General features: G+C 36.2%; 1 protein-coding gene across 9 annotated transcripts in view; it reads left to right on the forward strand.

Moving 5' to 3' along the window:
- LOC114650761 (mitogen-activated protein kinase kinase kinase kinase 4) overlaps positions 1–15,427 on the forward strand; it is a 296,865-nt gene that overhangs the window by 183,908 nt on the left and 97,530 nt on the right. The gene's annotated exons all lie outside the window — the stretch shown is intronic.

Genomic DNA, 15,427 nt, shown 5'->3' on the forward strand with positions numbered 1-15,427 from the left:
TTACTTTCCTGGAAGCTTCATAGATTATTCAGAAAGATATAATTTTTGGGAAGTTGTTTTTATTTTTGTGTTTTATTATTGTTTAGAATTGATTTTGATAAAGGATAAACATTTATTTGCTGAGGACAGTTGTTTTATTATTGCATCCATTGGTTTCATGTTGACTCGCTTTTCTTTCTATTATCATGGTGAGTGGCATTGATTTTATCAGAATTGCATCCCATTCCTTCTGTGGAATTTTCAGGTGCTCACAAGACTGCAAAGAGGTGAGCCCTTCGGAATGTCTAAAGTCTGCCCTTGCTCTCCTCCCAGTGAGTTGTGATTTATTTGCCTGCATCATTACTATGTCTTTCTTGTAAGGGTCGTGCTGATAGTAAGAAACAGCAGTGCTAATCACTGGTCCCCCTGCATTATTGAGCTTGTTACGTCTGAGAGTGACCCCAGCAACCTTGTGCGGAAACATCATTTTGGTCACCTGTATTCATGATATCATCCTCTTAGTCATTGCCCAGAGCCCGTAATCATAAGAGAGTTTTGGGTTAAACATTTATTTGTTGACCGGCCAGTAAATGAAATCAATCATCTGTAGATTTTGCTGCCACTTTGCCACCACAGTCAAATAATAGTTTTCATAAGAAAGTGTTGCTGTTTTTCTAATTTGTTGGTCAATCTTTTAATTACCTCTACTGTCACAGATGAACATTACCCTTTTTAAGCAGCTGATCTCCCATAACCTGCAAAAAGCAACTGTAATACATTCTTGAGCATGCTGTTGATCCCAGTGAGGTCAAAAGAATAATAACATCCACAAACAGTAGATGTTTTCCTTGGATTCCCAAACTGGATGTTACACAGGGATTACTTTGTGCGTAAAAGTCACAAATAGAAAAGCACGCAAGATGCACCCATGACGGGGTGCTGTGCCTACTTAAAATGGATTATGTGAGCACAACTCTCATTCTGTAACAAGGGTTGAATTCATACATATGCATCCCCATAACCCCATACTCATGTTCCACCTTCCACATGATATCAAATATTCATATAGTCAATAGCTTTTTCATGTTCACGTAGACAGAACTGGCAAACTCATTATATTTTAGATATCTGTGCACTAGTAAAAAGACAGACAACCTTTCTTTAACCAAAATCTGAGGTTGTAACTTTTTTATTGGAACCTTCCCATCAACCCCCCTCCTCCCCTTACCATCAACACTTGATATTGCAGTTGTAAATCGATGTCTGTTTCGTAGACTTCACATAATGAAACTATATGCTTCAACACAATCCTAACTTCATGGGGTAATTGTTTTTATGTAATCAGGACTTCGTTTTAACCACCCCCACACACTCTTATTGCTTGACACCATTGGAACTTCACATGGACTTCCCCCAGCCCCCAGTTATTGCTTCAACCTTATTCGGATTGCACTGCGAACCTTAAACCCTTGTGAAATTGGCATAATCTGGACATCATGGATATCAGGAGAAAAGGGGCGCAATGGTGCGGCACACCAGAGAAGCTGGAGTAAATTTGGAGGATTTTGGAGTTATCCATTATTTGCTTCAGAACCATTTTGGTACCGGTACTGAGATCTGAGAGCTGGTATTGACCCCACAAAGTCAAAATTTTGGTACTGATCCTATACTAGATTTTAGTTTTTAGTTGTAAGAGGAGAAAAAATTATGCCATTTTTAATTGCCTTTAAATTCCAAATACTACACAATTCCTAAAAGGAAACTGAGGCTTTACATTCATTCTCTGAGTGCATAAAGAATGTCTGAAGATGTCTGTTCAAGTATCTTTTCAAAGTTCAGGACACCAAGGTAAAGTTTCACCCTTGCAGAGAAAACCTTGCTTATACCCGCTGTTGTGCCTATTGAACTGAGGAAAACTGTAGTGCTAACAACAGTTGTAGCAAATAAATAAAAAAATAAATAAATGAAGGCAGGATTTAGAAAACGTGGATATTTGTGTCCTAACTAGTGATGAAGTAAGCTGATCCATTTGTTAATACCATAGTAAAATTTATTCAGGGCTTCACAGCAGTTAGAAGGATGGTCAAAACTGCAGACCTCAATATGCAAATGCTAAATTTGTTGTTTGGTTTTAGAAGCCAAACTAATGTAAATTATTATAACTAAGCATATTACTCTCTCTTTCTCTCTCTCTCAAAAACATTGTAAGGGTGGTCTGCATGTTATGCAAAAACTTGCGCACTGTCCTAGCCTTTGAAGCTTGATCTTAGTCTCAATCAACAGCTTATGCCATGACACACTCAACACAATCTGTGAGTTGGATCTCTGGCTCATTACCACCCTTAAATTTAACAGAATCCTTCTCACGGCCACAGAAGATGCCGGTTTGTGCATCCCCTAACAGGAAATGTACAGCTGTACACTTAGTGATTGCACGGTACTGCTATAGGTATGCAGTGTTCACATGGAATTGCTGACATGGACTGATCCCCAGGGACAGGAAAGTCACTGAGCAAAACAAACTGACATACTCCCGTCACAGTGCAGCATATTCCACACACCAAAGATGCAAACATCAAACTGAAAGACTCAAAATGCTGTCATGAACAAACATTAAACAGTCTAAAACCTTACAATCAGCTCACAAAACAAAGTCATACACACCGTTTTGCCCATAACAACAACATCTGTGACCTTTTCTTAGAATTGTGTTTGTTTCATTGATAACAGATGACAAACAATAACACAACAAGACACTGCCACACATACCAAGGTGAAAGATCGGACTGAAATTCCACAGAAACTACAAGAATAAATGATTTAGAACACCCATGCAATATCAAGAGCTCCTTATCTTTTGCATCCATATAAGCCTTTATTGATAATCACCCCATAAACCCTGCCCAACACAATGCATATATATCACACACTGCTTCAATAACATAGCTGTTCAGATGAAGCGCTTAAGCAAACACATTCAGGACTTACAAATACAGACAACTGTTCTCATTTCTTTATAGAAATACAGGATCTCATTAAAGCACAAAGCCTTTATGCCCAACCATACACAGTGGAGTTAGTGGGACCACCCAGAACCAGACTATTTTTATCCTGTACTGATATGCCAGAGGTTCTAACAAAACTCAGTCCTCGAGAAAACATATTTTTGCTTTGCAAAACCAATCCCAAAACTGTACCATTTCTCAACCAGTCAAATTCACACAGATAATCCTGCAAAATTTCTTCAACCTTTTTAACCCCTCCCTCACCTCCTTATATTCATCTCTTCTCTAACCTGGTGTCAATCCTGATGTGAAGACTGCTTTTCCCATTATTCTGTGTGATGGATAATGTCAACAGCACACAGTTTCAAAAGGAACAGTGGCAAAAACATTATGTCATCAGTCACAGCAGTGTCGGATGTTTTTTTCTTCCTGAAACACTTTGTGATAGAAATTTAATTCCCTCACTAGATTTCAGCTGTTATCTTATAGCATGTCTTTTTCTGTCATTATTGGTTGTGTTTAGCCAAATTGCATTTAGGCACCTTTCTCCCCTTTTTCATCTTCAACGTCTTCAGAGAAATGTATAAATACAAAGGTGGTTTATGCAGTGTTGCCGAACACTACCTTTTATGATGTTTTATTTGACATCTGTGTTCTGCACTTGCTCAAGCATCTACTTCATTTTACTCTGTACACTCCACTTGATGAAAAATGCAGAACTTTTTATTTTTCCAAAAGCCAACACTGTTGTCTACCTGTAAATTGCCATTAACTTGCCAATATGCATCAACGACCAGTGTGTTAACCACTTTTTGAAGTACTTACTAACTTTTTTTGGATGGTAAAAATGTATTTAAACTCACTGTAAGAAAAATCTGTGCTAATTTTTGGCTTTATGTCAACTATTTGGGCTTTTTTTTCCATTTAATGAATCCACTCTAAATCACTTTTAAAGCTTTACCATAGACTACCATTGGTGATGTCCTGTACTGTACTACCTCCTTTACAATGCTGTTATAACGCATAGTACTGTACATCAGGCTTTTAGTTTCAATACATTTCTTGCATTGCTTTGTCTTTGTGTTTTCCATGTTCTTTTTTTATTTTGTTTTATTTTTTTTTTCAATAAAACATTTCTTTTGTTTTGTACTTCCACCTTACACTGCTTCAGAGTGTTTTTCCATTCCCTTTTATTTGAGGACCACACATACACATAATCCAGCAACAAGTGCCAATTCCTCATATTTGCCGTACATTTGAGTCTGTACTGATACTCTCCCAGGACATTGTGCCTGTGTGTTCAACATTCATATTCAAGTTTATTATTGTAGGTCTTGTATTTGAATGGTGTGTTGGGAGATGTAATGCAATCTACCTGTCACACTGCATGTCCAGTTAATATTCTAATTAAAGATTAGTACACAGGCTAAGCAATAACAAACTCTGATTAGTCATAAAAAAACAGCACAACAAGAGCTACTTTACAGGAGTTTTGAAATAATGGCTTAATATGAAATTATTAAGTTTGATTTCACACTGGATATTCAAGTTTCAGAAATGCAGGAAAAAAACAGGAGGAGGGACATATTTGGAGAATTAAAGCAATACAATTTTGCGACATTTGAAATTTGAATCAATTTGACTCTGAATCAGAAATGCAGGAAAAAAACAGAAGGAGGGACTTATTTGGAGAATTAAAGCAATACAATTTTGCGACATTTGAAATTTGAATCAATTTGACTCTGAGAAGGATTCTCTGAAAAATCAGATTTTAACACTAGAATTACCAGAGCCTACGAAAAAACTCGATCCGGCCCAACTTAAATCGCTTCTTAAAACCGTTCTCACCTCTCCGCCAACGTCTTTTGTAATCTAAATATACTGATAAAGACATGCTGCAAGCAGCTGGCTATTCCATCCCCCCACCGACTCAGAACGTGCACGAACTTCTCTCAGCTCATGCCTTGATTGATTATCTGGGAGTGAAGTGGAGTTTTAGAGTGGAAATAATAAATCGTTATTTGGAACACACGCATTTCATGTGTGTTGCGTTTCTACAGTAATCTGTGTAAACACATTTTTAAAACAGAGATGTTTTTTATATTCTAGTAGCAAATGACAAAATGTAGGCATAAACTATATAATGTATGAAGCCTGAAGTCCAAATATCAAAGAAACACTTTCACAAAAGGTACAAAAAGAAAAAGCCGCTGCCAAAAAAAGCCGCCTTAGTGTGCAACATTGACACTCATTTACTACGACTGCCGCCGTGGCGCAACAGTATCAGTTCCTGACTGGAAATCAGACGGTCACAAGTTCGATGCTCCATGACTCCGTTTTGAGAAGTGTTCTTATTTTTACTATTTTAGAATAAAAGATACATTTGATTTCAGTCTGTAACAGCCGGTGTAATTTATGATATTTGCAAAGGTTAGTTTTTTTTTTTTATTTATTCAGTTTTCATTCTCTGTCGCGTTCAGGATCTTTCCCTACTGTTTTCACATAAAGACGCGCTATAGCTCTGCAGTGTATCACGATACATACGACCACGTGTTTTTTTCCCCACAATCTTGCCAGTCTCCACATGTTGCTGTATGCTGTTTCTTTTGTACATGCGTACATGCATGTACATAGGACATGCATAGTAAAGAGCAGTAACTTCAGCGCTATATGCAATCATCAGACACTCCCCATCTGACACTGCTGTTTTCACATAAAGACGCGCTATAGCTCTGCAGTGTACTTGTGACTGCATTGTACCAATGCTTGCGAACTGAAGTGTCTGCATGCACTTTTCATGGCATTACACGTGTATTTTTTGAGCACGCCCATGTCGCTCAAACACAGGAACATATGTTGATGTAAAAGTATAACAAAACAAGTGCACTTTTATTGAAGACTATAACAGAAGAAAAAAGAAAGCAAGTTACATTAGGTGGTTGATATGACAGCTTGCGTGGTGCAATGCTAAGAACGGCTGATTTCCATTCCGTGCTATATAGCTGTTAACTGTTAACATTTGAATCTGATGATTGCATATAGTACTGTCTTATTCAGTGTGCGCAAGAACATGCAGGTGGCCAGTTGCTGCGTGCTACAATGCACATTTTAAAAAAAGAAAGACAAATACATGTGACATTTTGAAGAAATCATTTTATGACGCGAATAGTACCAATCAGAAAACATCGTCGAAGTAATGCAATATTATTTGAAAACGAACCGCGTCAGATCGGGTGTGAAGTTATACTGGCGCTGTTTGAGTCAGATCAGAAGCTGAATAAGCTGAACAAGCTCCTGTTCTGACTCTAAGTAAAAAGCATGAATTAATCAATAGAAATAACTGCAATCGACATTTTAAACTTAACGATTTACAGTGCATACCAATTTGTAAATTTTATGTCTGTTTGAGGAAAAAAAAAACACTTTCTCCAAAGCTGGGAATCGAAATCGGGTCTCTGTAGCACGGCAGGGCTGCTGTGCTCCAAGTCAGCAAATCTTAGCGTTAAGCCATGGAAGGTGTTGTATCATCCTTGAACCTTTTGTGAAAGTGTTTATTTTATGTTTGGACGTCAGGTTTCACACATTCTGTAGTTTATGCCTACATTTTGTAACATTTATTACTAAAATATGAAAAAGTTTCTGTTTTAGCAATGTGTTTACACAGATTACTGTAGAAACAGAACATGCATGAAATGCGTGTATTCCAAATAGCGATCTATTATTTCCATTCTAAAACTCCAGCAGTTCAGTCACTCCCAGATAATCAAACAAGGCATGAGCTGGAAAAACTTAGTGAACGTTCTGCGACGGTGGGGGATGGAATAGCCGTCTACTTGCTGCTCGTCTTAATCGGCACATTTAGAAGACAAAAGAGAGGTGAGAACGGTTTTAAGGTGGGCCAGATCTACTAGTTTTTTTCGTAGACTCTGTTAATTCTGGTGTTAAAAGCATGATGTTACAAAAAATCTTTTGAAGAGTTAGTTTAAATTGATATCTTTTATCTTGAAAGTCACTAATTTAAGAGTACAGATGATAATGTTTGAATTTTTAATTTTAGTGTTTATTTTAGGCAGTATTTTTTAGTTAGTAAAGAGAAACAGCATAAGTTTGGAATATGCACATGCTAAGCGAAATCAGGTAGCCTTGCAGTGCTGAACTTCCCTAAAGATTTTAAAGTTTCTCCCCACTTGTTGTTACACTGAGGGAACTCATGTCTATCTCACATTAAAGTTCAAGCCCTGCACTGTATTGTGATATTTATGCCAGTACTAGTTTACTTAAATAATAGGTAACTACTTCATGAATATACCAGTATTTTAAAGCTGCTGTTACTATTAATGTTTATATGTTATATATAAAGGCACAGTATTGTTGAATACTGGAGGTAATCTTCATAAAAAGCCAGTGAATGGGATTTCAGTTTTTGAAATGTGTTTTGTCTTGGTAGAGTAATATATATTGCTCTACTTTCCCCTATTATATTATTAATATGTAGCCTTAGAATGCCTAATCTCACAGACTTACCACTGTTTATAAGGTATTATTGTATATAACTTATCCCCACCTTCCCTTCTATATCTATAACGTCAGGCAATTAAATGTAGTAAAAAGACAAGCAGAAGTTACGTTACAGTCTAAACAATGTATTATTGATAATATTCATAAATAATAACAAAATGCAAAGTATATTTGAATATTGGCAACCATACAACCTGATTAAATGATGATATGTAGTTCAGGTGGCACGCAGTCTTGTAGTTACTTAAATGTCTCTAGTTAAGGCATCATTGGTGCTCAGCTTTCAGCCACATGTCTGTTCAAAATGGCTGCTGAGCTGTGCTCTTCATTGTGTTGTCTTCATCATCACAGGTTAGCAAGAGAGATGCTTCTTTCAGATGTTGGTTAGTAAGAGAGAGAGTGTGAGGTTAAACAAGTAAATATGTAGATTTTCTGTCCAACCCCTACAGCCAATAGGGCGTCGTAGTACTTAAAGGCTTCTGAACCAAGCCAATTCCAAACAGCCATACTTCAGACCAATGGGGGAATAGAACATCTTAACACCTGCCCCCAAACCATATGTTAAAGTACACCTTAGCCTATTTGCGGGGGTAGAAATGACTTTAGCAAAGAAACATTCGGCAAACTGGTTTAAGACACATCTCCCAAATCCTGTCATAAAATTCAAAGAGGCTCAGTCGTGGGGGTGGGGGGTGGGGGTCGGGAGGGTTAGGTAAACACTAAATTACATTGCTATGCCTAAATTACAAATAAAGACATACAAAATATTCATCAAGTTATATGTAAAATCTCACATCACAACAGCAATGGTATAAAAAAAGATATTGAGTATCATGACTGTGATGATGCCAGTCCCCTACAGACTCCCTCTTTCCACATGGGAGTCTGCTGAACCAACACCGTCGATAGTTATGACCGAGATGAGCTGACAAATGAGGACAATTCACTGATGATGCCAGAGGATGGTGGAAAAAGTGCCCAAGTGCTTTTATTAAAAGCAAAATAAATTGAACAAATGTATTAAAAGTAGCAAAACATAAAAAAGAAAGCAAAGAATACAATAATATGAAAAGCTCATTGATATGGAAATCAAAGTAAAAAATTTAAAAAAGTATACACTTTTTACACAGGTGTCGTAAACAAAAGTGGAATCAAAAGAGAAATGAAAAAAATGTCAGTAAAGGAATTCAAAGATATGGAACGAAACAATAAATAAGAATGTAATAATGTCACAATTGACTTCAGGAATCAGATGGCAAGATATAATAAAGAACAGCAGGCAGAGTTCTGCAAAAGTCCCACTAGTGTGGTGGATATAATCTACTCAGAGTAAATTGTAGGAGATAGAGGAAATTGATGAATCTCTACTCAGAGATACATACCTAAGCATTGTCCGACCTCATATACATGAAAGCCCAAGATTGAATCCTCTTTTTTCACATACTCCAAGGACTATTTTTTATCCACCACACTATGCACTTTTGCAGTATTTAATTGTAAAGTATTTTCAGGTGTTCTCCCTTGTAGTTTGGTACTCTTTATATATTTGTTTGTTCAATTTATTTTTATTGAAATTAGGGGGCTTTGCCCCTGCTCTCTTCACTCGCTAACCCCCCGGCCTGCGAGAGAGATGAGTTCATCACTATATACAGTGATCCCTCGCTATATCGCGCTTCGCCTTTCACGGCTTCACTCCATTGCAGATTTTATATGTAAGCATATTTAAATATATATCGCGGATTTTTTGCTGGTTCGTGGATTTCTGCGGACAATGGGTCTTTTAATTTCTGGTACATGCTTCCTCAGTTGGTTTGCCCAGTTGATTTCATACAAGGGATGCTATTGGCAGATGGCTGAGAAGCTAGATTGCTTACTTTTCTCTCTCTCTTGCGCTGACTATCTGTGATCCTGACGTATGGGGATTGAGCAGGGGGGCTGTTCGCACACCTAGACGATACGGACGCTCGTCTAAAAATGCTGAAAGATTATCTTCACGTTGCTATCTTTTGTCCAGCTGCTTCCTGAAACGACATGCTGCACGGTGCTTCGCATACTTAAAAGCTCGAAGGGCACGTATTGATTTTTGACTGAAAAACAAACTCTGTCTGTCTCTCTCTCTCTCTCTCTCTCTCTCTCGCTCCTGACGGAGGGGGTGTGAGCTGCCGCCTTCAACAGCTTTGTGCCGCGGTGCTTCGCATACTTAAAAGCCAAACAGCCCTATTGATTTGTTTGCTAGAGATTGTTTTCTCTATCTATGTCACATTCTGTGCTCCTGACACGCACTCCTTTGAAGAGGAAGATATGTTTGCATTCTTTTAATTGTGAGACAGAACTGTCATCTCTGTCTTGTCATGGAGCACAGTTTAAACTTTTGAAAAAGAGACAAATGTTTGTTTGCAGTGTTTGAATAACGTTCCTGTCTCTCTACAACCTCCCGTGTTTCTGCGCAAATCTGTGACCCAAGCATGACAATATAAAAATAACCATATAAACATATGGTTTCTACTTCGCGGATTTTCTTATTTCGCGGGTGGCTCTGGAACGCAACCCCCGCGATGGAGGAGGGATTACTGTGTGTGTGTGTGTATATATATATATATATATATATATATATATAATTTAATATTCTTTTGAATTTATCAATTAAATAACTATTTCTTTTTTTCTTATCTTTTTTTTTTATTATTATTATTTACTAGCAAAATACCCGCGCTTCACAGCGGAGAAGTAGTGTGTTAAAGAGGTTATGTAACCATATATATATATATATACATAAACATATATACATATATATACATATCTACATATACACATATATACATATACATATATATATATATACATGTCTACATTTATCTATAATAATAAAAGGTAAAGCCCTCACTGACTCACTCACTGACTGACTCACTCATCACTAATTCTCCAACTTCCAGTGTAGGTGGAAGGCTGAAATTTGGCAGGCTCATTCCTTACAGCTTACTTACAAAAGTTAGGCAGGTTTCATTTCGAAATTATACGCGTAATGGTCATAACTGGAACATATTTTTTGTCCATACACTGTAATGGAGGAGGCGGAGTCACGTATCGCGTCATCACGCCTCCTACGTAATGACGTGAACTAAAAAACAAGGAAGAGATTTACAGCACGAGTCAAACGCGGGAACGAAGGTAAATGACGTTAATTTTTGACTGTCTTTTAATACTGTGTAAGCATACATATTAACACATGTGCAATTAAACGTGTGCATTTACGGGGTGATTTCTCAGGCTTAAAAGCTCACCTTTTATCAAACGCGGGAACAAAGGTAACTGACGTTGTTCACTGTCTTTTAATACTGTGTAACCATACATATTAACACATGTGCAATTAAACGTGTGCATTTACGGGGTGATTTCTCAGGCTTAAAAGCTCGCCTTTTACTAAAAAGGTAAATGCTAAACTATTTTCAATCAGTTTAATGAAACGCTCCCGTTAAGGATTGCAATAACATATTCGCGAGATAAAACAACGAAGTAGGGGGAAATGACGTAAGAGCCGCAAACAGCGAAGAGCAAAAAATTAATTAAACAATTGAGAAGGGAGCGAGTGAAGCATTCAAGCATGTTCATAAGGGAAACAAAGCACGGTGTAAAACGTAAGTTTAAATTAAGTTTATAGAAACGCTCCCCCCTGCGGATTGCAATAACATATTCGCGAGATAAAAGTTTAATGAGAAGACACGAGGTATAAACGAAGCACACGCCGTGGCGCAACGTTAGGGGCAACAGTTTCAACCATTCTATGATCTGCTTCTCGCAACTGAAAGACGGCACATGGCGGATGTTAGCCGACTTGCTGACCGCAACATTAGGGGCTTCAACTCTGGCGCTGACGCCACATGTCAGTGCCAACACTTTCCACACTCTACTTAAAAGACACGCCCTCCTCACTGGACAGTTAAAAAGACCAATCAAACTAACGATGACATCAAGTATTACCCAATCAAAAGTAGGAAAGGAGGCATCTTCATAAAATGCGTGTGGGATGATTTGCATGAGACGCTGCTTTAAAAAAAATGATGATAAAAATACGGGACAAATCCCGTCCAGTATTGATTCAAAACGGGACGCGCAATTTCATTCTCAAATGCGGCACGATTCCGTATTTTAAAGGACGGGTGGCAACCCTACAGTGCCAGGTAACCACCCATACAATCAGATTGTGATTCAGACTAGGAATGCAATGAATGTAATTACCCCGATCTACATACAAGGCGAAAGTCTTGCAACATTCAAAGATGATGGTTTGGGATAAATACACCATACAACATAAAAGAGCTTATGAAGCCTTGAACCGAAAAAAGCAACATCTCAGAGATCGTAAAAAAAAAATAGGAGGTAATGTCGTTTTACTCGCTGTAGATTTTATTCAAACATTACCAGTTATTCCACGAGGGAGACCAGCAGATGAACTCAACGCGTGTTTAAAATCCATGCTTCTCCCACGGTCGGTTATATGTCGCGTGTTCTCGGGTAGGTACACCAAGAAATGTATACATTTAAGCATGTAATGGACAAACAAAAAATGAGGTATACCCGAGGGCACTGCAGTAGTACTTAATCTAACTTTACTTCTTAAATGTTAATGTTTTACTGTTTAATAATTTATACGCTTATTATATGTTGTTCAAATTCTTTTATCAAAATACCAGTGACAGCGCAATGCACGATAACATGGAGTGAATACACTATACGCATCCGCCCACGGCCGCCCTGGTGTGCGCAGATACGAGTTGATTCTACAATAAAATAAAATAAACATAAAAAGAGTAATACAATCATCACCCATAAAGCGGATAGTAGACGTGACGTACTATATGTGTACCAGATTTCAAGTCAGTAGGTGAAACGGTTTGCGAGCTACAGGTGATTTAAAATCCTGGACAGACACACAAATTGCCACGGTAGCAAATTACAGAAGAAGATTTTACTGTTTAATAATTTATATTTATATAAAATGTGCTTCTTATATATTACTTCATATTGTCATATGATAATGATGTTAATATTTATATTGATTTCTATGTTATTGAAACTGCATGTATGTGTGTATATGTATGTGTGTGTATATATATATATATATACTAGCAAAATACCCGCGCTTCGCAGCAGAGAAGTAGTGTGTTAAAGAGGTTATGAAAAGAAAAGGAAACATTTTAAAAATAACGTAACATGATTGTCAATGTAATTGTGTTGTCATTGTTATAAGTGTTGCTGTCTTTTATATATATATATATATATATATATATATATATATATATATATATTATATATATAATATACACACACACATAAACATTTATATACATATACATATATATACATATCTACATATACACATATCTACATATATATACACACATACATAAACACACACATAAGACTTATTGACTGAAACGGGCTTTCACGAAAACAGTTAGGGCTTTGCTACAGGATACACCCTCCACAAGTTAACCAAGTAAAAATAAAATACATATTTCTGTTTTATTTAAACCTTTTAACTTCATATGCATAGCCCCATTTGGCTGTTTAATTTTTTTTTTCTTTCTTCTGTAATATATATATATATATATATATATATATATATATATATATATATAATATATATATATATATATATATATATATATGTGAATGTATGTATGTATATATCTATGTCTATATATATATATATATATATATGTAGATATGTAAATTTGTATATGTATATATATGTTTATGTGGATGTGTATATACGTATGTATATGTAGATATGTATATATATATGTTTATGTATATATATGTTTATGTGTGTGTGTGTGCATATTATATATATAAAAGACAGCAACACTCATAACAATGACAACACAATTACATTGACAATCATGTTACGTTATTTTTAAAATGTTTCCTTTTTTTTTCATAACCTCTTTAACACATTACTTCTCCGCTGCGAAGCGCGGGTATTTTGCTAGTATATATATATATATATATATATATATATATATATATATATATATATATATATATATATATATATATATATATATATATATATATATATATATATATATATATATATATATATATATAGACATACATATATACATACATACATACATAACATACATTCACATATATATATACTAGCAAAATACCCGCGCTTCGCAGCGGAGAAGTAGTGTGTTAAAGAGGTTATGAAAAAGTAAAGGAAACATTTTAAAAATAACGTAACATGATTGTCAATGTAATTGTGTTGTCATTGTTATGAGTGTTGCTGTCATATATATATACATATACACACACATATACAGATATATTATATATACATATACACATATATTTTTTATATATATATTTTTTATATATATATATATATATATATATATATATATATATATATATATATATATATATATATATATATATATATACACATACATACATACATACATATACACACATAGATGCACTTACAATAACATAGAAATCAATATAAACAACATTAACATCATTATCATATGAGAATATGAAGTAATATATAAGAAGCACATTTCATATAAATATAAATTATTAAACAGTAAAATCTTCTTCTATAATTTGCTACCGTGGCTTTTCGTTGGTCTGTCCAGGATTTTAAATCACCTGTAGCTTGCAAACCGTTTCACCTATTGACTTGAAATGTGGTACACATATAATACGTCACGTCCGCTATCCGCTTTATGGGTGATGATTGTATTACTCTTTTTATGTTTATTTTATTTTAGAATCAACTCCTATCTGCGCACACCAGGGCGGCCGTGGGCAGATGCGTATGGTGTATTCACTCCATGTTATCGTGCATTGCGCTGTCACTGGTATTTTGATAAAAGAATTTGAACAATATATAAGAAGCGTATAAATTATTAAACAGTAAAACATTAACATTTAAGAAGTAAAGTTACATTGAGTACTACTGCAGTGCCTTCGGGTATACCTAATTTTTTCTTTGCCCATTACATGCTTAAATGTATACATTTTTTGGTGTACCTACCCAAGAACACGCGACATATAACCGACCGTGGGAGAAGCATGGATTTTAAACACGCGTTGAGTTCATCTGCTGGTCTCCCTCGTGGAATAAGTGGTAATGTTTGACTAAAATCTATAGCGAGTAAAACGACATTACCTCCTTTTTTTTTTTTTTACGATCTGTGAGATCTTGCTTTTTTCGGATCAAGGCTTCATAAGCTGTTTTATGTTCCATGGTGTACTTAATAAGTACTAATTATCCCAAACCATCATCTTTGAATGTTGCAAGACTTTCGCCTTGTATGTAGATCGGGGTAATTACATTCATTGCATTCCTAGTCTGAATCACAATCTGATTGTATGGGTGGTTACCTGGCACTGTACGGTTGCCACCCGTCCTTTAAAATACGGAATCGTGCCGCGTTTCAGAATGAAATTGCGCGTCCCGTTTTGAATCAATACTGGACGGGATGTATCCCGTATTTTTTTTATCATTTTTTTTTTAAAGCAGCGTCTCATGCAAATCATCCCACACGCATTTTATGAAGATGCCTCCTTTCCTACTTTTGATTGGGTAATACTTGATGTCATCGTTAGTTTGATTGGTGTTTTTAACTGTCCAGTGAGGAGGGCGTGTCTTTTAAGTACAGTCTGCAAAGTGTTGGCACTGAGATGTGGCATCAGCGCCATAGTTGAAGCCCCTAACGTTGCGGTCAGCAAGTCGGCTAACATCCGCCATGTGCCGTCTTTGAGTTGCGAGAAGCAGATCATAGAATGGTTGAAACTGTTGCCCCTAACGTTGCGCCACGGCGTGTGCTTCGTTTATACCTCGTGTCTTCTCATTAAACTTTTATCTCGCGAATATGTTATTGCAATCCGCAGCGGGAGCGTTTCTA

This window comes from Erpetoichthys calabaricus, chromosome 4 (assembly GCF_900747795.2).
Source record: "Erpetoichthys calabaricus chromosome 4, fErpCal1.3, whole genome shotgun sequence".
Taxonomy (NCBI): domain Eukaryota; kingdom Metazoa; phylum Chordata; class Cladistia; order Polypteriformes; family Polypteridae; genus Erpetoichthys; species Erpetoichthys calabaricus.